Below are 25,733 nucleotides of genomic sequence, written 5' to 3'. Positions count from 1 at the left end.
GAAAAAGTAAGCAAAATAAGGTGCTGTCAAGGCATCTTTCCTGGGCAGACATATAAAAAGAAGGGTTGAGATTAAAATTTTATCAGATTCTTTAAGAGATTATGTTGGTTGTACATTATAACATAAAAGCTACTTTGCAGGGCCACATGCAATGCAGCAGTATGCTGTTGGGTCAGAGTTGATATCAGCAATGTGGCAAGGATAATTCTAAAGTTCCCATAGTGCAGAAAGAAGAAAAAGTTTAGACTAAGATTTACAAAGAAATTGAACTGGGCCTTGCTGTGGATGTAAAACATCGCTATTATTTGTGGAACTAGATAAAGGGAATTTGGATGCAGGCCTCTGAAATGAGCAGGAGTCAGGCTAACTCTAGCTTTAATAACACGAGATTTGTAGAAACGGGGATAGTGCAAAGCGAGTGGAAAAGAATTGTGAAAGAGGCTGTTGTGACCTTGTATTAGATAAGAATAGAATGCAGACTATAAGAGAAATTGGTGAGAAAAATAAGATATGATGAAGGAATATGTATAAACAATATGCAGCTGTTGCTTATTATTGTCTATAATAAAGGTATAAATGCTTGCTCTAATTGTTTATCTTGAGAGAGACCTGTCTAGGTGGGGGAAACCCTGTATCCTAGTGCACTCGCTCCCTCTGTGCAAATGCTTGAGATAATAAAGTGTATCTGACTTGCTGCACCCAACCTGAGAGTGAGAACTGTGTTTTTCTCCGACCATTTGTGGGCTCGTCCGGGATGGCAATGCCTGCAGAGACAACGGCAGCTGCTGCGGACCATTCCCCTTCGAACCCCATGGTGCCACAATAGAGGAAAGAGACCTTTTGAAATCTCTGTTGGGGTATCGGCGGAGGACTGCCCGTGAGGCCATCTGTCCCTTTTGGGCTTACGCCATCCAAACTTATCGATGGTGCAGCAAGATCAGATATGAGCGGTGCTGGGGAACTGTTTTGCTGCCCCCAATAAGGTTAATGTACCGGTTCTGAGGGGTTGTTACCACCTCACATAAGGGAAAGTTTGTATTAAATCTGGACATAAGATTCATCGTGGTACGCAGGAATAGAGGCCTTGGGGGGTGTGTGTGTGTGTATTAGTGTGAATGAGGGCTGCCGGAAGATGCCCAGAGCACGCTGCGAAGCCAAAGGCTCGTGACCGGGGCTGTCTCTAATGCAAGCCTGGTGGACTGCACCTCAGTGGATTGGTAAAAGATCCTGACTAAGGGGGCTGTCTCTGGACAATCTAAGCACAGGATAACCATCCGTCCATCTCCTCTAAGCAATAGTGCAGCATCCTCTGTACAAAGGATGTGAGCATCTAGCAGTCATTAATAGAACCAAAAGCTACAGTTTTACATAGAATAGCTCCGGGTTTGACTTTGTGTGATACTTTCTGAAAAGACAGAACACTGGCACGTGCTTCAACAAACTGAAGGCTGAAGTGCAGCAAGAGAATTGCAATAGAAACTATATAGAATTTGCCCCAGTACCTCAGTAATGCACACAGAAAGGGGGTGCTAACTTTGCTGACCATTTTGGGGGGTATCCACTCAGCTCTAAAAACACACAAACAAACCCAATCCGTAAAATAAAATAGGATTCCAATGAAGTGATATGAACAGGAGAAAAGCTCATTATTGCCTTATTTCAAATATGGGCACCACTTCTTAGCCTGGCTTCTGCACTGTCGAAAGATTTCCATGTTTATGTCACAAGATTAATATAACGAAAGCAGTCAAGTGTCAAGGCCACAATATATAGCAGATTTTTACTCTGATTTATATGTGGGGTGTATTTTCTATGTTCACTTCAGTTTCATCCGACATGTTTTAAATGTTGTTTATCTTCCAATCTGTACAACAAAATGTTTGATTGTGTTCCACATAACACATATCCATTGTAAGTATTTTTCATGGATATATTTCAGATTGCTGTAAATATAGTTTGTGCTGTTTATGTTCTTGGGTTATAACCAAGGTAGTCAGAAATCTGGAATTTTAGGTAAAGTGACAGGCATTTATTGCACTTATGTGCTAACCTAACACCAGCTGTGGGCCCTGTTCTGCTTCCATCGAAGTCAACAGCAAAAGTTTCACACAATTCAATGGACCCTTTTTTAATGCATCTGTTTGAAGACTAAAAAAAAAAAAAATATAAACGAAACACATCACAGTTTACAGAAGGTGGCATTATTTTATGACACATATATGCACGCTTCCATGTGTTGGGGAAGCCTGGTCCGTGGCTAAGTCACGGGACAGGAGCTCAGGAGATCCGGGTTCAATCACCAGCTTCACCATAGATTCCTCTGTGACATAAAAATCCTTTAGCGTCATTTCCTCATCTATAAAATTCCTACCCATTCTCTATCTTGTCTATTTAGATTTTAAGCTCTTTGGGCCAGGGGCCTAGTAGGTGTTTGTATACAGTGCTTAGCACAATGGGCCCTTGATCTTGGCCAGGGCCTCTAAGTGCTACTGTAATACAAATGTTACCTGGTGTACTGGAGTCCCACTGAGCCCGCCTGTTCCACCAGCCTGGGCTCCCTCATCCTGTCTTGCTATGCCAGGCCCTCAAGCCTTCTCTAACACACACACAGGTAGGGACATGCCCAGCTGCAGAAAGACACAGAGACTGAAATCAGCTCTGCATGGGAAGAATCAGCTAGGGGATTGCCCAGCACTCAAGTACACACCTCCTCTGGGGTGCAAACCCAACATTTTATTGTCTTGCACTGAACAGAAAACTGTATAGTGTAAGCTCATGAAAATTGCTCCCTCCCTCAATGTGAAGGAAGAAATGCACAGCTTTTTGCCCCTCCCCCCCAGTTATGAATTCCACACACTGGGTTTTAGAATAAACAAAGCAAGTTTATTAACTACAAAAAGATAGATTTTAAGTTATTATAAGGAATAGAAAAACAGATCAAAGCAGATTACCTTAGTAAATAAACAAAAAACGCAAACTGAGCTTAACATACTAGATAAGTAGGATAGAAATTAGCAAATTCTCACCCAGAGTGATAAACAGGCTGGCAGATTCTTAAGGCACAGGTTGCCCTGTCTTTCCCAGGTTTTCATACACAGGCTAAAGATCCTTCTAGCCTGGAACCATCACTTTCCACAGTTCAGTCCTTGCCTCTCAGGTATTTCCAGGTGTAGGGAGAGTGAGGTACCATCATGATGTCATTGTCCCCCTTTTATATCTTACTGGAAAGCTCTTTTGCTGTGACCTGGGTCAAACAGTCCCTGCTGTGTAGTGCTATCTCTGAGAGGTTTCTATTTTACACAGTTCCTGGGGTAATCCTCTCGCTTGTGTGCTGTGCATTTCCTCAATAAGCCATTAACATTATTCAACCTTTTTATTGTTGTACCTGAAAGGCTGCTTGTGGGTGTTTTCAACCTTACAACATGTTTCAGTAACACATACATAGCCAAACATCATAACTTCACATACAACAATAACACATACAATCCAACGAGATATTAATGTCTAGCAGATCAAGACTTCTGGAATGATACCTCACAAGACATACTTTGTAAAAAACATACCCTAATTACATGTCAGTGGTGAATATTGGGGGTCAGGGTGTCACAGTGAGGGAAGTAGCAATGTGGCAAACTAGCAGTGTAACCGGATAGATCCAAAGGAGAAGAATACCATGTTTCAACTCCCTTATGTTATTCTTCGCCCCCCACAAATCTATGATTACACCATGAAAAGGCTTTGCACTTATGTAGATGTAGCATTTTACATATCCACAGCATTTTACAATCGTTAATCAGTGGACGGGAACAGGGAGAGGAAAATGTAGGGGACTTTGTGAATCATGCTTATTGTGCAATATATACTTCTAAATGCAGCATTGTCCTGTAACCTCAAAAATGCATGTAAATTAGAGAGGTGAACCAAATTCAAGACTGGGTTCACAGCTGGATTCTTCAACCTCTAAGTCTTGCAGCACGATTGCACCTGATAAAGTTAAGACTACCCATGTGAGCAAACGATACAAGATCTGAGTAAGAATTGGAGAATCAGGCCCCTACCTGTAACTCCCAGATATGTTTCCTAAAAACAACAACAGTACTTCAAAAGGAAAAACAAGGACAAATTCTGGTCTTCAGCTACTTCCAAATCTTTTCATAAAATGAAAAATAAAAAAACGACCTCACATCACAGCAGATAACACAAGAAGGTCCCTTATTCATGACCTCTCCATCACAGTATCTTTTCCAGTGCATCAACTGCTCCATTGTACTGAGTATGGAGCAGAGCTTCTCCAAATCGCTGACATCTTCCTTGGGGTACATTGTAATGAAAATTCCATAATGTACAATGACACTTTTGTTTAAAACAAACATTTCAATCAATGTTCCATGATTTGCAGTAAAGATCCAAAGGCTATGCCAGAATCCATATGAAGGTCCAGTGCAAGGCTTCTTATGTGGAACAGATTGGGAAAAGAAGTTGCAACATATTGGCAATAATGACAGTTACTGAGTCGCCCAAGTGACTGGATTGATGTGTCAAAATAAAATACTGACAGGAGAGTATTCCATGCCAAATTAATCAGTGCTCCCTTCTTGGCCATCTCAAATTCTGAGGAAGAACTGAGAGGTTTGCTGATTAGTCTATAAAATAAATATATGACAGTTTTCAGATCAAAATGCCCTTCACATTATAGACATTGTTGCCTGGGGAGGTGGCAGGGAGTTGGGCACAATTTCCTTTGGTAGATGTCAGGCTTTACAATGCTGTGTTGGGGCTGACCACAAGTTACCTTAGCCTGTTGTTACAGAATAGTTCAGGGGGAGATAGCAGTGAACTGGCTTTGACCAGCTGGGCTGGCTTGCAGCCACTCAACTGGATAAACAAGTAAAGAGATTAGGAAGGCCGGAGAGTGTTGAGTGTGGGAACAGAGAGCAGTAGAGTTTCCTGCCAGAGCCTGCTTGTGGGTGAATATGCGCCCCCCCCCCCCTTAGAAGGAGATGATGATAAAAGCAGCTATGAGAATTGCTTTAGACGAACAGTCTCACCTGCGGACCTAAGCTTTGTGGGTGCCCAGGAATTCCCCACGCTGGAGCAGTACCTGCTATGAGCCCTCAAGGACAAGGGTGGAGGGTCCAGGACTGTCTGTAGCAGAAGGATTGTAAGCATTGATTCTTTCTTGCTTGGTTGCTGGAAAGTATGTATTCAATAACGTGTGAAGGCTGGAAAGCTTATTATACTTTGGCAATAAAACAGGTTATATTTATGCACCTGGTGTGGCTTCATTGAGTGTATCTGAGCCCTCCCCCACCTTTGGCTCAACATGCTGGAATATCTTTGGGGTAGGAGAGGTGATAGAACCTTGCTGACAACATGCAGAGCCTCTTAGATGAGAATTATAGATCTTAGCGATAGGAAAATTGTTATCATGGAGCCGAATCCTGACATTTGTCTTTAGAGAAAAATCCTGTAGATTTTATTAGGAACCAATACAACAGTTTAAAAAAAAAACACCTATAGAAAACTTAAAGTACATAACATAATGCCCTACATAAGAGAAAAGAGCCTGAATGTCCCTCATTTCCATATTATTGAGGTAAGGATTTGGATCATTTTGTTTATAGAGCTAACCAATTAGGAGTTAGGACCTTGCAGTGAACAGAATCAGGAAAGAAGAACCGGAAGTGGAAAGATAGAGGCTGCATGAATTGATAGGCACATGAACAGAGTGTGTCAATATGTTGTTCCTTAAAGTGAAATGTTGTCAGATAAAGAATAGATGAAATATTTTTTCCAGAGAAAAATGGGGTTCAAGCAATATGGTTGTTCATCATGAGAACCCGAATGCATCTGTTGTTTGTGCATCAGTCAAAGCTAAGACCCCCAAAACTACAAGGATCTCCTACTATAATTGTTGAAAACATTTGGTTTTTAATGTGGAATAAACTTTTGTAACTATAGAACAAAGTGCTGCTGTAAGCCTTAAATCTGGCACAAACTATTACATTCCCTAGTTGCTGTCAAATTCCCCTCCATTCAAGGAATGACAATAAAATAAGCAACCTGGGAATATGAGAAGGGATACGCAAACATCTGTTTGGCAATGGAGTGCTGAAGTTTCTTTTGCATGAATTGACAGACTGGGGCTTTACCCTCACATCCAAATATATTTTAAATTCCAAATTTCAGGGCAATTACTACATATAACACTGAGAATGGAAAAAAGATTCTGAATATTTTCAGCTTGAAGGATTGATTAGGTAAAGGAGGCAAGACATAAAACTACTGGCCCAGAAACAGCAAAGTGAAAATACTTTATTCTGCCAAGTTAATGGTGAAATACAAAGAGACTTGCTCTGCCCATTATGACTGACTTTGGACAGTTCCAAAGTGAAGAAGTAACAATAGGGGAAAAAAATTAGCATGGGGAAATAGTTTTTACTTTGTGTAATGACCCATCTGCTCCTAGTCTTTATTCAAGCCTAATTTAATGGTGTCCAGTTTGCAAATTAATTCCAATTCAATTCTCCAACAAAAAAACCCTTCAAAAACAGACTCCAGCGAGAAACTGCAGAATTGGAATTAATTTGCAAACTGGACACCATTAAATTAGGCTTGAATAAAGACTGGGAGCAGATGGGTCATTACACAGAGTAAAAACTATTTCCCCTGAGCTGAGAGTGAGAAGGCGTACTACTGGAAGACTGAGAAGTACAAGCATTATCAGTCATCAGGAGGAAGGTCTTGTGGTGAAGATAAAGAAGGTGTTGGGAGGAGGCCATGTGGAAGTAGCCCAGGGAGTTGTAATTGTCACACAGCTGTCACAGGAGCCACTGTAGACAGCTGCAATCCACAGGGCTCTGTGCTGGAACCCGGAGTAGAGGGTGGGCCCAGGTTCCCCCCATCCCTCCATCCCCCACAACTCCCTATTTGATACTGGAGGAGTTGACCTGGACTGTGGGTTCACGAAAACAGCCAAACTGAGGGCTGCCATGAATCTCCGAGGCGAGCAAATCCACCAATAAGTGCAAGACCCACCAAGGTAGAGGAGGAACTTTGTCACAATACTTACAGCCTCCATGGCCATTTTTGTTTTCTTTAGGGATAGTATAAATTGAATTGCATTTCCACTGTGAGTATTCATATCTCAGATTATAATCAAGGCCTCTTATATATGGTTCTGTATTGCACTATAGAGTCTCAAAAATCACTATCTGCAATTGTAATGTAGCAAAGCCAGTAGTATCTGTTTGTGTTCTTGTTGTTTTTCTGATGGAGGGGTAAGAGAGGAGGGACCGGGGTGGGGGAATGGGAAGAAAAAATTCGTAACCCTTCCCACAACAGCTGGCTGAGGTGGGTGGGACCTCCATAAACTTTGTACAGAAACTGGTGGTAAATTATCTGCTCCATCATTATTGACTCTCAATTCTCCTCATGAAAGACATCAACATGAATTTGTAGCAGCTCACAGTGTGAGGAAGTCAGCTTCTATTGAGCATGTTGGGATGAAGGATGAGTCTCTGGAGTAATTCCACTGAATTCCATTCCTCACTCAATGGAATTACACTGGATTTGCATGGGTGTAAGAAAGACCACAATTCAGTCCTCTGTCTGTAATATCACAGATCAGAAAACAGTATGTATATGCATGACCATATATGTGGAAGAAGAAAAATGTCTATCCTATATTTTAGCATCTACAATATAGTAGTTTGGGGATCCAAGGAAAAAAGAAGCCCTCTGAACTAAATAAATCATTACTAGTGACCAAGAGAAAACAAGAACTCTTTACCCCCTTTAATACTTCCTGGTCTTATGGTATCAGTTTTGATCAAAAGCAACTGACATCCAACAGGGATATAAAGACTTCTATGACATTATCAGAAAGCCACCGTCACTTTAATTTTAAATGTAATAGTGGGGATTACACATCCACAGCATCAGATATATAACAAGCACTATAAGGATCAACAGAGCTTAGCAGGAAAACATTTTGCTGGGGTGTTTAGATGATGTCTTGTAGCTGTGTACTATTGATTTCCTCACAGTGTACACATTTAAGGAAGAATAAAAGAAAGGAAGAAAAAAGGGAAGGTCTGGAATGGTGAAAAGATGTGCTTTCAGCATTCAAAAAAAAAAAAAGAGGAGTGTTTTTAAAACAGCTGACATTTACAATATTAATCCATTGATTAGTTCTATTCCTCATTCGTCATTGGTATGAAAACATTTAAACTCTGTGGATCAAATTCTGACCTAGCTCACACATTACACATTGATTTCAATGGGGCAGCATGGGAAAAAGTGAGGACAGCATTTGGCTCACTAGTTTTAATTAACAAGTTCTCATCAAGTATAGGTAGATGTCAAAGTGGCACAATGGAAAATGTCACTGGTCTTTTATTTTTAGAGGTCTGGGTTAGTGTTCTGACTTAGTTAATAAACTAGCACATTTACTGATCTTGTCTTAATTCTTTATTTAATGGCATAATACACAGCCACCCCAGGAATGGCAAAAGGGTAAAACAGTCATCTTAGAATAATGTAGTTTGGGAAACTTAAAAACCCCATCTAAACTGAACCTTAGGTTGTGTAGCATGTTAGATGAAAGAAAAACATGATAGAAGTGGAGCTCAGGAAAAGTTCTCTAAAGCTGGTCTTGCAATAGACCAGTGTGGGGGAGTTATTGGCAAGGGGGCAAGCCAGTCCACACGCACTGGCAAGCCATAATACGCTGTCCAAATGACATAGTGGAGATATAACTGCTTCTCCAATCCATAGGCGAAGGTAGTGGCTGCAGAGAGTATGGGGAGGTTGTGTGGAGCTCTGTGTCCTAGCCATAGGTTGAGATATGTCTGAATTCCATCTTCCCAGCCTATACACACATTTCCCCTCATATAGGTAATTATCTGCATTAAATTAACGTCACCCTTATAAAGCCTTTAGGCCAACTCCAGTACCATACTGAATTGGTCAAAAGGCCCATTTAATTTATTCTGGATTCTTTTCACTCCCTCTCTCTCTCTATATATAGATATTATATTTCTTTATTTCATGCAGTCTTTCTTTGTAAAAGTCAGAAGTTGTGAAACAGAATGTGTTTTCAATGCATCCTGAGTACTCGTGCATACAGCTCCGAGGTCAGACAAACACATCTGAGAGCAACCTATTTTCATAAATGAAGGAAACATTATCCTCTTTGTGAAATTTAACAATTTCTATTTGATCTACTGTCATTAATTATATATCTTCAAACATAAAGCCATGAATGTGCTGCATGAAATACTTTCCAGTTCTTGCAGTTTCTGAAATGTCTGGACAATTTTCTGCTATATCAAATATATTTGAACTATAAGTTTATCTGGAACTACTGTTCTCTGCATTCTGTATTCCTTATCAAACTCATTTTGAACTTTTAAAAGACATATCCTCATTTCATATGAGCTCAGCAGTTATTCCAAAGGAGTGGTGCTCCAGGCTAAAAAGATTGCCTTCCATTCTGCATTCCTTCAGGACATGCAAATTCAAATTAGAACACACTGTAGTATGTATGAATCCTGTTGTTTATGTGCAAATTTATAATAGAATAAGGTTAATTTTCCACCTATCTTATTATGAATATATTCCATTTCCAGTTGCTGCCTTTTCGGAAAGGGGAACAAACATATAAGCTGTAGCATTGTGATGTGTTCTGGAATCACAAATTCAAAGTAAGCGTTTTTAGCACATTATATAGAATATCTAATTCTTATAGTATCCTGGCAAAGCCTTCTTTTACTGTCTGTATAATCCATTATTGGTAAGAGGATCATTCTGAGACACCAGCATTAATATACTGTTAAAGCATTTCATGAGCTGTATAAGTAGTGAACTTTGTGTTTCACATGGTTTTATACATTAAGAGAAACAATTTTTCCATGGTGATAACTGCAATATTTGGCCTCCATTGCAATAGTGTAGCAAAGATACCCCATGCAGTCATTATAGGCTTTTGTGTCTTTTACCACTCAAACTCTATGGTTAGCATTACAGGGTGAATTTGCCAATGTACAAATTTAAAGGAGTAGTCATTTGCAGAGTCTACAGGTGCATTGTTGTCCCAATAATTTATTGAATATATTTTATAAAGTAGGGAGAAATTAGCAGTTGTTTCTTCCAGACAACACATCTGTACATGAGTGCAGGGAGAACTATGTACTTGATGTGTATCCATGCACCCAACAGATTTTCCAAACAGAAGCGGTATCAAAGCACACCACAGCAGGAAATACGTCAAAGCAGAACAATGAGCAACACACTCCAAGAGGAGGGATAGCTCAGTGGGGGGGAGGGATAGCTCAGTGGTTTGAGCCTTGGCCTGCTAAACCCAGGGTTGTGAGTTCAATCCTTGAGGGGGCTATTTAGGGATCTGGGGAAAAATTGGGGATTGGTCCTGCTTTGAGCAGGGGGTTGGACTAGATAACCTCCTGAGGTCCCTTCCAACCCTGATATTCTATGGTTCTATTGTAGGAGGATGGCAGGTTACAGGAGACCAGCAGCACTGCTGGCTCTACCAATTGGTGGCATCCCCAGAAGTAGTGGGAGAAAAGTGGAGGACTGAAATGCACAGGAATGGAAGGGTGACCCAGACATCCAGGAGAGTGGGCATTGTGTCACCTACAAGTGTCTGTATGTTGTCCAACGGATCACTATTCTCTCAGCTACGCTCATCCTTGTCAGATGTTGCAGGAATGCTCGAGAAGAGAAGGAAAAATTGCCCCATAATACACTCATACATACTGTCACCACAGGCTTCCATGTTACACAGGCAGGACTACCAGATAGCAAGTCATCTCAACTCTCTTGTTTCTGCTCACAGCAATCAATATGCCTGATCAAATACAGACCAAGGATTCGATACAAAGAGTGTTGTCTGAAGACAAAGTTGTGTGATGTACTGGGAAACAGATTATGTATGTTTGTGCCTGTCCAGGGGCCTGACTGGCCCAAGAAGTGCAGGTGCACAAGTCCCATAGGATTCAGTGGCAATTACATGTGCTCATTTTCTGAAAGATCAGGGTTCTGTCACTAGAGGAACTGAAGAGAAACCATACAAGTAGGATGAAATTAACACATTCTCACTGGAATTCAGTGATCCGTTTACACTGACGTTGGACAAAAGAAAGAAAAAAAATTGTTCAGGCTGGCATAATAAAAAACCTTAAAGAAGCCTTCTAAATTTAAGTTAAGTTATTGGAGAATCATAACTGTAAAGTCTGTCATACAAAGAGGTCTGACCTTGCAGCTCCTGACATACTGCCACATTGATGCTCCCCATTAGCATTACTGGTGGTGGCCCTGTCATTAGAACACTGGCAAACTGTGAATGCTACCTGCGGGTTACAGAATTTTAAGAGGTTAATTTTTGCAGTGCTAAAGAATCGTAAACCATGTCCACACATCCCCCAAAAGACAATGAGACTAGGTTTCTGAAACCAATTTAAAATTTCTTGGTCCTGTAAGTTTGGATTTATGACATTCCAAAAACGTGTCAAGCGTGTCAAAAAAATGGAAGACCCCTCATTTTTAAAAGCTTATCTTAAAAATACTTTACTAATTAACTTAAACCTCTCACATAAAATTCCAGTGGCATGAAAGTACATGAAAAATTGCAGCAGAAGCATAGGTTTAGAAGGAAATTTGAACTGGGATGTGGGAGTCAAAATCAGGTTCATACTGTAAAGTTAGTCACAAGTTTAACTATGAAGATATTACTTTCAAGCTGCAATAATGTGTTCATTGGAATGTTTTGAGCCAGAACTTTTTTGTGTTAGCAAAATGGCTTAACTGTAATTCCTTGTTTGTTACCATGGATTTTAGGAATGGTTATTTTACATGATATCTGCACATAAACTTATAGCATTTTATTTCCTCTGAACACATTGCTCATAATAAAGGCCAATAAAATTCAAATAAAAAATCCATACATATTACTAAGCATCTACTTACTGTAGCATTTTTGTCAGGTGCACACTCATTCAGAGTTTGCAAATCTAGGCATTTATCATGTGGATAATATTCAGGTGAGAACAGTAACAGCTAGAATTAGAGTTAGAATAAAACCAAAACTGGACCATTAGAGAAACTTTGTGAAAGTAGCCTGCATCAGAAAAAAAACCCAGGTTTTTTTTAAGTTATAATATTCTGGAACCATATTTAAGTCTAATAGTGAAAGACAGTTTACATTCTGTGTGTGTGTGTGTAAGACTGATGCAACAGTGATTGCTTTGGAAGAAGTCCAGAAACTTGTCATCCAAGTAAGAGCACTTTTTCTGTCCCTAGTAATACAATGGCATTACAACATAATATTGGTTTAGGTATAAGGGCTTAAGGAGCATTTCCTCCTTATATAATATTCATTAAGCCCCAGTGACTATTCAGAATGCATATTCTGCCAACAAAACTATATAGAAAAGCATAATGCTTAAAGAAAATAGGAGGATTCTAGCTAAAATGACTTAATATGAAAGTCCTAACCACAACCCGAGTGTCTTAATTAGTCAGAGACCAAAGGTTTAAATTTCTCACTCTCAAGAACAGCAATAAATCTTTCTATGCCTGCACTAAAATCTAGCCCCTTGAAAAAAAAAAAACTTGCTACTAGACACTTGAAAAAAAATCACAAAAGCTGACTACAGTATTATTACAGAGAATTATAAATTGAATATCCTTGCACCATAAGAGGTATGTCATGGTTTGTGGGTTAATTAATTGTTACTCAGTGTGTGAGGATAACAGTCTATAAGGCCTTGGATTCTTCAGTATTTATCCCCATACAGACTATGGGTCTGCTGGCTGCATTGTCATAACAGTTCTCCCTTGCAGGTTATAGCTGAGAAACTTTGGCAGGGTGATGTTGAGGAAAAGATTGAAATATATTAGCAGGACAGTATGAGGAAGATTGCACTGCTTTTAACTGAACGGTATCGAAGCTGTGAATAAAAGTTCTTGGCCCAGAGAATTCAGGATATGTTTACATAATCTGTTAGCAGCACTCCATACTCTATTTGCCCATTGGTCCCCAAGACAGGTTATTAATCAGCCTGCTGAAGAAGAGTTAGAGAATAATTTGCACCCAGATGTCTGACAAGGTTTTTATACTGTTTTGAAGGTTGTTAAGACACTTGAAGATCAGAGATGCCAAGCTGGAAGCTTACACACATCTGTAAACTGGCAGGAAGTCTTCACTGTAGAGGAAACTCTTCAAACACTGAGTGGGAAATATAATTATTTAAGTCACAATCTGGACAATGCTAAACAGCTTTCAGCTGCTCTAATTAAAGATAATGTTGCTCTCAATCACAAGATGAACTTAAGGAAAATCAAAAAGTAGAAACTTGAGACTGAGTAAACTGGGGAGTGCAGGGTGTTGATACTGTTGCTAGGATAAGGGTTATTTAGAACCAGTACTTGATATACAGTTTGAGCCTGTGTTGCAAATGAAAATTATATCACACCCAACTGTTTTAAACCATTCCACATCATTGACCAAGATCACCCTGGCAACATACACATAATTAGACTTATATTTTGCTATTTAGAATAGTGGTCATGTTTTCCCACTTATTTGCTTTCTATTTATTTTTCATTTTATAAAGTGTGCCCATTCAAACCCAAAGTACAAGTGAAATAAAATGTAACTGTATACAGAAAACTTCATATTGGTCTGTCATCAACATTTGAGTCAAGCAAACCAGCAAAACAAGGAGGACCATTGTCCCTCAATACACTCACCCCACCAGTTGCATGGTGACAGGTGACCCATGGATCATACCCTGATACTCAACATATTTAGGTTCAGCTTCGACTAGGGGGAGCAATTATGAAGTCAACAGCCTACCATTGAAGATACCAATTGCCCACATTAACATATCTAAGCTCACAAGTCAATCTGTTCTGGGGTAAAACACAAGAAGGGGCCAACTCTTAGGTAGCTAAGGGTCAATTTACATAGAGATTGATAGATTAATACCAGCTATGTCAGTTATTCAAAAATATTCCAAAGTCTAATATAGGCCAACACCACTTTGAAACTGAGTCCATATGTTTCTGGACCTGGCAAATCAAAGTCCAAATCAAATATATACACTGAAGTATCATATTCCTGAATTTCTGGAACAGATGCTCAACCTTCCCTGTTGTATCCTGGAAATTGTGAGTGATTTTGGAAGGAGTTAAATATCTGGATTATTATACCTTGATCTGGATTATTGACTCTCTTCTATGTAGAAAAGGAAGAGGAGAGTCAAAGGATTCCAAAGCACTGTCCTCCTTCCTCTAGACTTCATGGAAGATGCCATTTGTCATTGTTCTTGCCCTGTGCAAACACCAGAGCCATAGGTTGGAGTGGGCAAGCCAGTGAAAAAACAAAAAAAGAGCCTTTAACTAAATTTCATGGAAATGGTATCAGTGCACTTATGCTATATGGCAGGGATAGACAGAGGGGAAAAAAAGAATAGCCACAAGAATAACTCAAAAGATATTACTGGGCAACTCAGTGCTCATTTATCCCAGGGTTTCTCTCACATGGGGTACTTCAGAGTTTTGTTTTGTGTTTTCCTCCTAGTCTCTCTCTCTCTCACACACACACTCTCTCGATTGCTTTATGTCAATAAAAAACTATTATGGTAGGTAGTTAGAACTAGGGAACCTTAAGTATGCCGATAAGACTCAGCTGTCTGGGCAAGATCCTGCACTTTGCTAAGATTGCTTTGTGCCAATCTGACAGCACAAAGTAACTTTATATTTGGGTTAACCAACTACCTTGGGACTTGCTGTGCCATTTCAGGTGGCAAAGAGTTAGTAATACTGTCTCTGAACCACCTCTCCACAGGCCTACCCCATACACTGTAGTGGGGATGGTTAAAGAAAGGGGGGTATGGCCAAAGTGCTCCAACAATACCGGACTACTAATATAGCCCCTTGAGAAAGTTGCTTCTTGGGATGAAAGACGAGTCCTGAGAATTAGTCCAGCTTTCTGTGTGGGGCCAAACAGATGTCCCTAAATTCTGGTCCTTTCTCTCTTTCATCAGATAAAGACAATGCAATTGATAGCCTTTCCCAGTGTCTAGCTGAGTTTGGGACTTGGGTGACAGTTGTCTAGACGAGAACAGAAAAGCTCAGATGAGTAAAAGGGGCATGCTCTGGATCAGCTATACTTGTAAATAGTTTGCACGGTCAGTTGAAAATGTGTAATTGTAGGGACATGGCTGGAGCAGATCTCCTTACGGACCTTCTGGGTGCCCCAACCTGTTCCCAAGTCTCAAGACGTCTATTTCCAGTTTCTAATGAGGTGGGTTATGGCCCACCAGCTAATTGTTCTGTCAGTTTTATCCCCTTCCAGGTGGCGTTGAGGGGCTCAATGCCAAAATGTTCTATAGCAAAAAGCAAACAACTCAATACTGGGCTGTAGCAGAGTGGTCGCTCACTCCTGCCCTGAAGGACTTGAAATCAGCCGTGGGAGAGGACTGCCATTAGGGAAAGCAGCAAGTCTCGGCTGATTGGGGAAACAGCCACAGCTGCGGCCACGCCCCAATCAGGGCCCAGCTGGCCTTTATAAGAGGGCAGTGGGCCAGGAGGAGACAGTGTCTCTCTAGATGTTGAGAGGGAGGGGCCTGACTGCTGAGGGCTGAGCCGTGCTGCTCCAGCCTGAGAAACCCCCAGGCTGCAGACCTTGTAGAAGGCCTAGGAAAAGGGTACTGGGGTTGCAGAGGGCAGCCCAAGGGTAGGCAGAAGCAGCAGGTCCAGACCCTCCTTGATGATGATGAGTGGCAATTATACTGCAGTCTGCCCCAGGGAGCAGGAGCTAGATGGTGACTGGCAGTAGCTAAAGCCTGAGGTGAGGTGGGGATAGAGGGTGAGGGTTACTTGGGACTTGGGGAGGAAGACCCAGATCTGTGGGGATACTGCCAGGGGGCAGCACCCTGGCATGAAAGAAGCACTGGGGTTTGGGAGGGACTCGGGGGCAAATGGGACACCAGCCTGAAGAGGGTGCTCTGGAAGCTGGAAACGCTAATTCCCTGGATGACCAGCAGGAGGTGCTGCAGGGGTGAATCATGCCATGATATGGGCATATCCCCCAGACTTCTGGGTAAGCATTCCTGCCCTTTCCTTTGGGCTTGGTTCCCAAACAGTCTCTGATTCATACATCACTCACTCCTTGGGGGTCTAACTGTTCCTTCCCAGTAGCTGCTCCAGCTATCAGACCCATCCCTCCTCAGCTCCCTTCAGACAAAGAGGCAGAGTTCTATCCTGACCAGTCAGCCGTTATCTGACCCAGATTCTCTTTTTACTCCCCTACCAGGTTTGGCATTAAATGCAATTATGGTAGGGCAGGTCTAGATAGGCCCACTGGCTCTCCATAACCATGTCTCTGCTATTGTGGAGCCTCTCTGGCCCATCACACAAATTTATTTTGCCCTTCCCTAATTCATCTATCACCTTCTACCTATCTGTGGTAAAATGAAGCTGTGATGTTTTTGATATTTCCTTTGTTGGAGATGATTTCTTTATTAGTTATCTTAATCTCTTTAAACACAACTCTTTGAAATTTATGTTCTGGGGAAAATTAAATAGGTATGTCATGAAAAATCCCATACTACTACATGCCTGCCTATGTTTAACATTCACAGCGCCAGATAATATAAGCAATGTTCAATATAAGCAATAAACTTCATAAGAAATAGGGCTTTTTCCTATGTCCTTGTCTATGACATGGACCGTGGAATGGGCATTATAGCTCTAGAAAACATTTTGTAGCCAATAGTCTTGCACTGGCTATTTTCCAACTCTAGTTTCTAGACTTAATATGGAGTGTGCATATATCAAGGACTCAGAGTAGGGCCCTGAATAGAGAGGTAAATTAAACTTGCAGTTTAGAGTCATGATTATGGCAATTTTGGTAGAGTTTGAAGTTACTTTTAAAGCTCCAGAACTAATTAAAAAGCCACTAAATAATATTTGTTTTAGCAGTTTCTTTAGCCTAATTGAATGAATTCCATTTAATTTTCAAGGACTTTTAACTGCTGTCCCAGCTGCGAATTTAAAAACAGCTGCTGTTGTGCCACAATCTGGAAAGAGATGAGACATACTCCAGTTGATCAGGAAAGCTGTAAATGTAAATGATTTAAATGTACAGACTTATTGCCCGGCTGGAACTAATTGGCTATAATGTTTCTTAGCTGTATTTGAAATTAAACAAATTGGTAAATTACAGCTGCAGTGAGATGTACCCCAGAGATTCAAACTCAAACATATAAGCTCTTCATTCTTAGCCATTAGGCCTCTGTCTGGCTTGCCTTACTCCTTTGTGCTGTTTGTGTTTAGCTGGCTGTTTCAGTCAGGTCCTGGAGGGAGAAAATGTTGCTTGCTGCTATCAGAATTAGACACTGTTCCCTACGGAGGCTGCAGCAGTCAGCTGAATTTGACATATATTGAATTTGCTGCATGCTGAATGTTGGTTTGTAGCATGCAATAGTTACAGCATATGATCTGAGATTAAAAGTGAGATTGGAATAGGACCTTTGTGCTGTAGCACTGCAATATTTTGGCTTTTCATTTACCGGGTATTTAAATATAAGGTTTTAATTTGCATGATGTTTCAGGTTGTTTCCCCCTTTAGGATTATATCTTACTGATGGCCAAACATTTTTTACCTAAATGATTCATAGTGATTATGGATAGATACAGATTTTACATTACAAAGCACTCAGGAATACTGTAGTGAACTCTAGGGCATATGTGTGCTACTGCCCTCTATAGAGAGAATCAAAACTAGCCATAGGACCCTTGCTGCTAATAACTAGAGGACATGCTCCTTCAGGGGAAGTGGCATTGTATGCATGAAACAGGAGAATATGAGTTTCTGTCTGCCATAGAGTTTTCCAACTTTCCCGTAAGTGGCTGTGGTGTCCAGTAAAGTTTGGCAGAGGGATAGACTATATGACATAATTTCCATCTTTAATTTCTAGGATTCCATAATGCTACAATATATTATAAAAAAATAATAATAATGATAAATTAATAACTATTTTCATTACTGTGGTGCCCAGAACCCTGACTGTGATCGGGGCCTTGGAGAGTATGGTTTATTTCTACGATACCTAGATGCCACCATGCCTTAGATTCCCTCTGGCTGGTTGGATCAGCCTCAGGCTTGTAGGATAAGCCAGGAGCTTTGGTTTTCTGGCCAAAGCAAGAAGGCCTCAAATGTCATGGCAAAACAAAAATCCAACTAAACAAAGTCCTCCAGCCCCTTCCAGGCTCAGCAGCCCTCTCCCAGCCTTCTCTGGGCTCTCTGATTCAGCATTCCTTGCCCTCTTCTGGAAAGGGTGTCACCTCCTGTAGGCGGCAAGTTGAGGTGTAGGGCAGTGGTTCTCAACATTTCCAGGCTACTGCATTCCTTTCAGGAGCCTGATTTGTCTTGTATACCCTAAGCTTCACCTCACTTAAAAACTACTTACTTACAATCTCAGACATAAAAATACAAAAGTGTCACAGCCCACTATTACTGAACAATTGTTTACTTTCTAATGTTTACCATATAATTATAAAATAAATCAATTGGAATATAAATATTATATTTACATTTCAGTGTGATATTTGATCCTGTTTTTCACTTGTGAGCCTTGCCTAAAGCCTGAGCCCCAGGTGGCAGGGCTGAAGCATGTAACTTAGCTCTATAGGGCCCTCTGTAGCATGGGGCCCAGGGCAATTGCCCTGATTGCCACCCCCTAATGCTGGCCCTGCACTTGCAATCCCCCTAAACACGTCCTGTGACCTCCATAGGGGTCACAAGCCCCAGGTTGAGAAACTCTGATCTAGATAAGTTGAATATCCCCTGGAAGACTTCTGCGTACCCCCAGGTGTATGCATACCTGTGTTTGAGAACCACTGGTGTAGGGGAGCTCAGTCTCTCCCACTCCAGACTATGGCCCGTGAGCCCTAAATCTGCAAATCACTCAAAAGCTGCCCTGCCTCACTATTCTCCAGGCCATTTTGTACACAGCCTTTCCTCCTAGTTCTTCTTCAGTCCCCTTTTGCAAGCCCCGTGAGGCATGTTCTCATTTCCCTATCCACGGGGAGCTACCTAGCTCCTGACAAGCTTGTACTCAACCCACCATTATCCTAAGCCAGCTGTTTGTCTAGCTCCCTCCCAGAAGGGAAGCAGCACCACCAGACCTTGGTCACTGGAGCACCTCCATGTGCACTACTTCTTCTATCCGCTCCCTTACTGTGAACATCCTACCTCTTAAATATCCCCCAGCAAGCCAGACTCTTGGTCACCATCACAGTCACATGATCTCACTAATGTGACCCTTCCAAGTCAGGTCTTATAATGAAAGAAGTAACCCACCACAGGTGGGAACCTGGTTCTAAATTCCTCTTAAAGGGCATCTCACCTTGGGGCTGGGCCCCATTGTGCTAGGCCTCATACAAATCTAATTAGAGAGAGTTTCTGCCCTAAGGAGCCCTGCAGTCTAAACAAAACTGGGATGGGAAACAGAGGCAAAGAGACGTGAAAAGACATGACAAAGATCACGCAATAGATCTGTGATAGAGCTAGAGAGAGGTGTCTTGACTAACAGTCCACAGCTGTACCCAAAGGCCCACTCTGCCTCTTATTCCTACAGAGCTCAAGTTGTGGGCTATACTTGTCTCATGTGATTGTCTCATTCAATGGATTATATACCCATCATCCTCACTTTAATGCTGCTCTGTATTTTAATACACATTTTGAATTATTGTATGGTATGTTCAAGAGCTTGTTTTGCCCATACAGCTCACAACCAATTTGTATTATTTTCTGTCATGGATATTTCCCTATTATGTAAAGCCTATTTTGCTTTATATGACTATAGAAGTGCCACATTGGCTTCTGTAAAGCAGAGCTTACACTAGCTGATGAGGGCATTAGGGCAGCAAGTACTCCTTTCCTCAAGAAGTCTTTGCCAGCTAAGAAGGATCCTATTAATTATAAATCTATCTTCACTTTATTCTTCTTGGCTGAGGTACTTGACAGAGTTTGTTTAAGCAGTCACAATGTAAAATCATTCATGAGAGAAGGTTAAGTCTGGTTTCTGGTTAGAGACCTGAAGATAGTGAAAAGTTGTTTGCTGGCATGTCTCATGGTGATGAAACTTTGCTTTGACTAGATTCATATAAAATTGTATTTGCTTTCTTGAATATTCATGTAATTGAAATGTTTTATGAAACAATGTTTGTGGAAAGGAGAAAAAGGATTTCTATTCACGTTGGAAGTGTATACACTGCTAGCTTGAAAGGTCACCATATCATTGGGTGTTAGAAGAGGAAAAAGAGCTGAAGAGCAGCAGCAGGAAGGAGGCTATGTTATGTGGTATACAGTCAGACTTACTACCACCACAAGAAGTGGCATCTCTTCAGGTTATAAGGTAGGAGAAACTATGCCTTGACATGGATTCTCTCTCTGTCATCACTTTAAGTACTCTGTCACTGTACATCACAAGGGACTGCCACATCACAGGACCTGTATGGACACCATGATAGATTCAGGAGATATCATGTGGAGGTGTGTAAAAGTAGAACCAGAGGAGAAAGAGGTATTGCAGCAATACTGTAGAGGTCCTATGACAATAGTTCCCAAAGCTCACAAGAAAAAGGCCCACCGCTATTCCAGTTAACCTCCCCCACAAACCCCATTTTGTTTAACAAAATCCGATCCCTCACATTTTCCTTCTACCATCCTCCACTCCCATTTCCTTGAACCTGTCTCAGTCTCCTTTTCAGTTGACCTCCTGCCCCCTCAATATTCCCCTGTCCTCCCACATGCTGTCATACTCCTTCTTTCCCACCCCACCCCTCCAAGTCTCTCTGCTCCTATTCAGGTGGTCTCCTGTTTCTCACATTCCTGTTTCTTCATAGTTCCAGGAGCACAGCTGACTTCCAGCTTGGTCTCTAGGCAACCCAGCAAGCCCAGCGGGGCCAATGAGTTTTCTCCAGATGGCTGTGCATTCTGATGAGGCAGAAGAGCCTGTGGCCCACTACTTGAGCATTGCAGTACAGCAGCTACTCAACATGTACCACGTCTGTAGCTGTGCTTGCCCTGCTCCTGTCTCCAGTCTTTGTTCTAGTCCATTATTCCAGCTGCTTCCAGCCCTGCCTCCTTTCCACTCTAGACTAGTCTTTTCCTCTTTGCCCTTCTCCCGATCCTGACTCTGGTGCTGATCTTTGGTTTGGCTCCTCGACCCTGATTTCAGCTTCACTCTCAGGCCAGTACTTGACTCCTGGATCTATGATCACCACTACTCTAAACTGCCACTGCAACCACCAGACCAGGTCCTTCTCCACCCACTAGGTAGGCCACCCACATCTCAGCATTTTACAGTTTGAGCAGCCCACAAAGACCGGATTAAGGGAGGGTTCAGGTTTAATGACGTGGAGGTCCATTCTGGAACAACCATGGCAGGAGCCTAGCTCCCCCTTGCAAATTGCAGGCCCAGGTTGCTCCACTTTGAGATCAGAATACAGTCCTCCAAACCCAAGTGCAAACCCAATAAATGAAAGCCCAGACTGCCATGCTACAAGGCAGGAATGTTACTCTCCAGGTGCAAGCCCATGAAGTGGCTGTGGCCCCCTGAACCTTCACACCTATTGTCCACAAGCCCAAGTCCCCCTACCTCACAAGTTCATTGGGAACTGTGACAAATTCTGGGGGTTCTTGAATCAATGTCTCCTGTTGTTCATACTGTGACTGCTATCATACCCCACACACTGAACCAGAGTAGAACTCAAGATTAGCCTACTTACTGGAGAGGCCATGGCATAGGCTTCTCTATCCAGCTAGGGTGACCAGACAGCAAATGTGAAAAAGTGGGACAGGGGGTGGGGGGTGGGGGTAATAAGAGCCTATATTAAAAAAAAGACCCAAACATTGGGACTGTTCCTATAAAATCAGGACATCTGGTCACCCTAAGTCCAGCCCTCTTCTCAAATGCTTTGAGGAGTTTGTTCATGTCTGATGCTAACAGAGAGCATACCTACACTCCAAGCCCTCTAGTAGGGGTCCTGGCTCATTGTCAGTTAGGTACATCTGTTTTGATGCCTGGCAGCTAATCTCCATTGGAATAAGGTCACACAACAACATCACTTCTGGCAAGGACCCAGTGATCCTATTGAAGATTAATTAGATGAGGTGGACCTTCCGCCTAACCTCAGCGCCCTGACTACTTGTGCATTTGGATTGATAATCAGTTAATGGAATGAGACCAGAAAAAGAGGCACACTGCCTGACCCTCATTTGAGTTGGACCCTTCTGTCCTATGTAACTCAGAACAATCTACCAGACTCCAACTCAATGTACAGAATGTATAACTTGATCAGAATACAGCAGGTGGATGAGTGGAAGATGGAGTTCTGATCCAGATGCAGCCATTTTGAATATCTGGTCACACCATTTGGCATCTGTGACCTTCCAACTTTGACCTGGAACTGGTCGTAGGTTCTAGGACTCTGCCTGTACTGTGGAGAATCCAGGCATTTTGCAAGCAGGGTGCCCAGTCAAGAACCGATGCTATTCCAGGTCAGGAAACACAAGGACCCATCTCCAGCAAAGGGACACGGGCCAGGTTATTATTTCACTCTGCCGTACAATGAATTTTTCTGCCACCATTCCAACAGAAACCCAATAGCCAGCATACCACTCCACTTTGTCTTCCCTCTCTACCTCTGGCATCCCTCGATTCCTGACCCCTGCTTAGAGATCTTGATCAACTCAGGCACATCTGGCAACTTCATCAACCAAGAAATTGTCAAAAGTCATCAGAATCCTACCTTCTGCAAAGACTCTCCTGAGTTCATTGAGACCATCAGGTGGTCATGCCCCTCTTTGGGACCGATCGCGTATCAGACAGTGCCCAGGAGGGCATTACCAGCAGCAGCCATGGGGAAATCACATAGTTTGGGGTGGTCTGGGTCCCCCATTTGCCAGTCATCCTTGTTTTCCCCTTGGCTCACCACCCATGACCTCCTAATCCACTGGGACTCTTAAAGAAACAAACAGAGGATCCAGCCAACCTAGGATTCCAGTCAAATACTTGAAGTTCACCATGGTGTATGACAAATAGTAGGTGGACACCTTATCATAGCACCACAGTTATGACTACCTTATTGAAGCCTGCCCCAGAATGGAGGTTCCTTTTGGATGCATTTATGCTGTCTCCAAGTCAGAGATACATGCCCCCCTTGAAGTACCTAGAGGAAAACCTGCAGAAGAGATTTATTGATCCCTTTACCTCCCCGGCTGTACCCAATATTCTTCATAGACAAGAATGAGGTTTCTCTCTGAGCTTGTGTCAACTACCAGGCATTAAATCAAATCATGGTATGCAATTGATATCCCCTTCCCCTTATTAATAAGTTCCTGGAGAAACTCCAATCAGCCAGGTCTTCACAAAATTAGACTGGTGTGGAACATATGACTTGATCAGAATTCAACAGGAGGATGAGTGAAAGATGGTTTTCCCATCCAGATGTAGCCATTTTGAATATCTGATCATTGTTTGGCCTCTATAACACACCCACTACTTTTCAACATTTCATGAATGACTCATAGGGCCAGAGCCATCTTCACTGCTGCAAGGAAGTGAATAAAGCATATACACATACACTGCTTCACTAGTAGGGCAGTCTGTGCCGGTAGGAAAAAAGGAGGTTCAGAGAAGAACCACAAGCATGATTAAAAGATTGGAAAACATATCTTATAGTAAACGCAAGGAGCTCTATCTGTTTAACTTATCAAAGAGGAAGTTGGGGGTGATTTTATCACAGCTTATAAATAACTACTTGGGGAACAGAAATTTGATAATAGGGGATTCTTCAATTAGCAGAGAAAGATATAATATGAGCCAATGGCTGGAAGTTGAAATAAGACAAATTTGAACTAGAGATAAGGTACAGATTTTTAACAGTGAGGGTAATTAACCATTGGAACAACCTACACTGACATTTTTTTAAAACAAGATGTGTTCTAATTCAAAGAGAATTAATTTAGGGAGGGCCAATGGCCTGCATTATGCAGTAGGTCAAACTAGGTAATCAAAATGGTACTTTCTGGTGTTAAAATCCATGAATTTAAAGACTCATCCCTGGGAAGGACTTGATTTGCCCAACTATTTCTCTTGAGGGTTCCACTAAAAGACAACAAATTTGTGAATAAGTGAAGTTAGCCTCCACAAACACATCTCCATAGAAGACTCTAAGTTGCTGCCTGCTATCCAATCCCACCAATTTTCTGGACTGCAGTGGCCAGATATAGGACTCCAGTAGAGGGATCAGGAACTAGAATTTCCATAAATTATGACTTTTGAAAAAATAATTCCAATTTGGAATGAAAAGCCAGAATTTCAAAGTTTCTCACTAAATGGAAAAAAATGGTTTGGAGCTATCAATATGTTTAGTTTTTGATAATGGTGTTTTGATTTTCATTTTTACTTTTATATTATGTAACAATATTGTATATAACGTATAAACATAATATATATATAATTATAATATTAAAATTGTCAAACTGACTCCCGCCTCAGAAAATTGTCACAATTGAGCTGTTTTCTGTGAAACCATTCAATTTCCCCTTAACTACAATTATTGAAAATTGTTCCATCAAAAATTTTTCAACAAGCTCAAGTTCTGGAGTTGCAATGGTTGCTGACACTTTGTACCAGTTAACTTCCCTATCTGTTCCATTGCCACGAGCCTGCTGTCCAAGCTCGACTGGCTTCTTCCAGGAGAACAGGGAAGATAATAGAATCTGTTACATATCAGAAAATACTGGTGTGAATTTTTAAGAGTAGCTAAATTAACAAAGGAGGAAGTTAACAATAGAAACATGATAATGGAGAGTTGCATCAAAATAGCGAACGGGGAAAAATCAGTTTATGAAACTTGGCAGCTTTGAGGGCATTGACATACTTTCTTGGCATATCATATTTGCATATTCTCCTTGTGCCTGTTAAAAGATTGTGTCTAAACAATACAGCAGCCTATTAAGAAATACTATTGGTGTGAATTAAAATCAGTGACAACTGAAGTATTTGTTTGGTAAGTTAAGAATGGAGTGAATGAAAACTGCTTGTAGTTCTCACTAGAGAGTAAAAATTGAATGTTCATCAATAAAAGAAAAAAAGGCTAGATCAAATTTTATGACATTTGGCAGTTTTCAAGGTAATGACATTCTCTGCTAACACAGCAAATGTAAAGATGATACTTCCGACACTTGCTGAAACACAAGAACATTGCATCAGGAAACACTGAAATGAGTGAAAGTCAACAAGATTTTAGAATGAAATGGACTTGACATCAAAGTGAGTTAAAATCAAAATGAGTTATCATCAGAAAGTCAAATTGGGTCATGTTCATAAAATGAAAAAGACTGAAGCAAACTGATGAAACTTGGCAAGTTTCATTATCACAAACATGCTCTAAGATACTGAATTTGACAATAAATCTTAGTGTTGAGCTAGTATAGTGAAAAGACAATCATGCCTTGTTAGAAAACAGAGTGATGGCAGTCCATATTGACCACAATAAAAGTACAAAATGACTAGGATATCCTATGATTGACATTTTACTGGGAAACAAGTACACTTTCACTGTCCCATGACTGAGCACATTCTGCAGGCTGTATTATCCTTTTACTTTACCATCTACAAATCAGCAAAGCT

This window comes from Lepidochelys kempii, chromosome 4 (assembly GCF_965140285.1).
Source record: "Lepidochelys kempii isolate rLepKem1 chromosome 4, rLepKem1.hap1, whole genome shotgun sequence".
NCBI classification, from domain to species: domain Eukaryota; kingdom Metazoa; phylum Chordata; order Testudines; family Cheloniidae; genus Lepidochelys; species Lepidochelys kempii.
Note: the sequence above shows the minus strand (reverse complement) of the source record.